The following is a 3,259-nucleotide window of genomic DNA, read 5'->3' as shown; positions in this document are numbered from 1 at the left end:
ATTCGATCACGAGCCGTGAGACGCCAAAGACGAAAAGAAACGGGTACGCTTTTATCGAGAAATCAACCGAACGACGCTATTGTTTATCGACGTTAAGAATCAGCCGATGTTATTTGCATTATTGGTTAAATATCACCTAGTGTACTTCAGTACCTATTACACCATTCCACCTCATATTCAAGAGATAAAAACAAAACACCATTAAAAGCTGTAACAGTTATACTTTCAGACCAGAAGAATAAGATGAGAGTATAAGTAAATGAAAAGATATGGAACATTTAAGGACACTAGATATAGCATTGCAAAGAAAGGACAAGATCATACATGATCTATCACAAACGCTATCATACTTTGAGAAAAATATATTTTTCATCTTTCTTAAAATCCTTTTTAAGAAGGAAAAATGATTTGAAACAAGAACAAAAGAAACTTTCAATCATTTTTCTTGCCTTAAATCGCAGTGTAAAAATAAAGATGAAAAAAATGTTATAGCGGATTGTAAAGAAAATACAATGAACGAACATACCTTGTTGTCGCGAATTGAAACGTTGCTCGTCACCGTGTGTGTCTGATTCGACGTGCAAGACATTTCCTTGCGGAAGTTGACCCTCTAGTTGTTGGCGCGAGGTTCGCCGCTAACGGTTGCTGCGATGCTGATGATGATGTGATCATGTGGCACTGTATGATTTACTGCTGTATCTCTGTTCACTTGATCGTCCAATGCTCGTGATCCGGCTCGAAGGACCAAATGTTACGACCGTTCGCGTAGAGACGCGATCGCGAGGGAAACGTGTGAGCGGGAGACGTAAATTTTTGCTACGATTATGATAATCGACGCCGCGAATTAGTCGTTCCCCTGTTTCGTTTAGAATAACAGAGATAGTTCAAATGATTTTAACTTTGAATTAACACGGTTAATATAAACGTGTATATTTAACGATATTTAAAGTTATAATGAATACGTCACAAATGATTTAACGATGATACAATTAGTTTGTTACAGTAATTTGACCCGATTTTATGATATTTCTCGATGTACTCGTTAAACTAAGCGACTTTGATTTTATTCGTCTGAACCTTTCGATGCATCCCGTTTGAATCCTCATTTGCCACTGACCGCCCTTCCATTTTGTCCTTTGTCTTCTCTGAGATACGACCCCCACTACGCTCGGATCACGCCACCGTTCGCGCCTATGATCACGTATACCAGCTTCTTTCTTTATGCGGATAAAATAACGCACCGAAGGCGAATAGATGTTTCTGGAACTCGCTGCTTGACGACAACTATGCGTTTATCGCTACTTTGTGTATATCTCGACGGTCATGTAAGACGATCTGTTTGCGACGGTTAGGAACACGGCCTACAGTAAGCCTTGGGGCGTAATAAACGGAGAGAATAAAATTTTAATTAAAATTAAATTTTTTATAAATAAAATATATATAATAATATTGTTAATAAGTTTTAAATTAGAATAAAAAATAGATAAAAATAGGATAAAAAATATATAAATATGAATATAAATATATATATATATATTAATATAAATTTTATTAAAAAATTTTAGTTTAAATAAAAATATTTTATTTACAATAGAAAGATTAATTATTAATTAAAATTTTAATAAAAACATAATTTAATATAAATTAATTATATTTAAATAAATATATATATATTATTTATATATATATGAGTGTATATGTGTGTATAAAATATTTTAAAGAATTAATTATTAATTAAAATTTTAATAAAAAAATAATTTAATATAAATTAATAATATTTTAATAAATGTATTTATATATATATATTATGTGTGTGTATGTGTGTATTATAAATAAATATGTAAATATTTTATATTTTAAAAATAAAAATAATTTAATAAAAAAATTATATTTAATGTAATTTGCATATTAAATTTTGATTTTAAAAGAATTAATAATATTAATAATATAAAATAAATTTTATAATGATTTTTTAATTAATTATATTTTTGTATTAATAAATAATGATTTAAAATTAAAAATTTATTTTACTTTAATAATTGAATTTAAATAATTAATGAAAGTTAAATTTAGAAAAAAATATAAATAATGATTAATTTAGTGCCAGCAATAGCGGTTAAACTAAATTTGTAAATTAATTTTATTAATTTATATATATATAAATATTTAAAATAATATTATTTAATAAAAATTATATATTTTAGGTGAAATTTAATTTATAATTAAATTAAATTTTATATTTATAAATATAATAAGATAAAATAATAAACTAGGATTAGATACCCTATTATATAAAATAATAATATTGGATTTATTATTAAATGTTGAATCATTAAAATTAAATTATATGGCGGCTTTTCATTCTTATTAGAGAAACTTGTAGTTTAATTTGATAATCCACGATAAGATAAACTTAAGTAGATGTTTATGTATTGTTGTATATTATTATATAAAATTAATTTTAATAAAAATTTAATAAAAAATTTTAATTCAAATCAAAATGTAGTATATTTAAGAATTTATGAGTTATAATAAATTTAATTTTTTAATAATTATATTTTAATATTAATTTGAAAGAGGATTCAAAAGTAAAATTAATAAATTAATTAATTTGAAAATAGTTTTGAAAAGTGTACAAATTGCCCGTCAATTTCATTTGTGGAATAAGTCGTAACATAGTAAAAATATTGGAAAATGTTTTTAGATAAAAAATTAGTTTTTATAATATTTCATTTTTAATGAAAATTATTTAAATTGAATTTTTTTTTAAATAATAAATTTAATATTTTAGTTTAAAATTTATTAAATTATATTTTTGTAAAGTTGTATAATAAATAATTGTTAAAGTAATAATTTATGAAATAATATAATGATTTATAGATTTAGTAATGTGAATGAAATTTTAAAGAATTAAATAAGTAAAATAAATTTTGTACCTTTTGTATCAGGGTTAATTAATATAATTTAATAATTTTATTATTCTCGAAAGGAAAAGAGTTAAATATATAATTATGTTTTTGTAGAATAAAAAATTATAATATATATTTAGAAATTAAATGTTAATAGATTTTTTTTATATCTAGTTTTTTTTGAAATGAATTTAATTTATATTTAATAAATATAAAAAATTTATTTTGATAATTTTTTATATTATTAAATAAAAAATTTATGGGATAAACTATAAATTTAAATATATAATTAAATTATTATTATTATTTAAAAAATTTATATTATAATTATATTGATTTAGTAATAATTT

This window comes from Bombus bifarius, unplaced genomic scaffold (genome assembly GCF_011952205.1).
Source record: "Bombus bifarius isolate JDL3187 unplaced genomic scaffold, Bbif_JDL3187 scf7180000009346_frag, whole genome shotgun sequence".
Classification (NCBI taxonomy): domain Eukaryota; kingdom Metazoa; phylum Arthropoda; class Insecta; order Hymenoptera; family Apidae; genus Bombus; species Bombus bifarius.
This window is presented reverse-complemented; position numbering follows the sequence as displayed.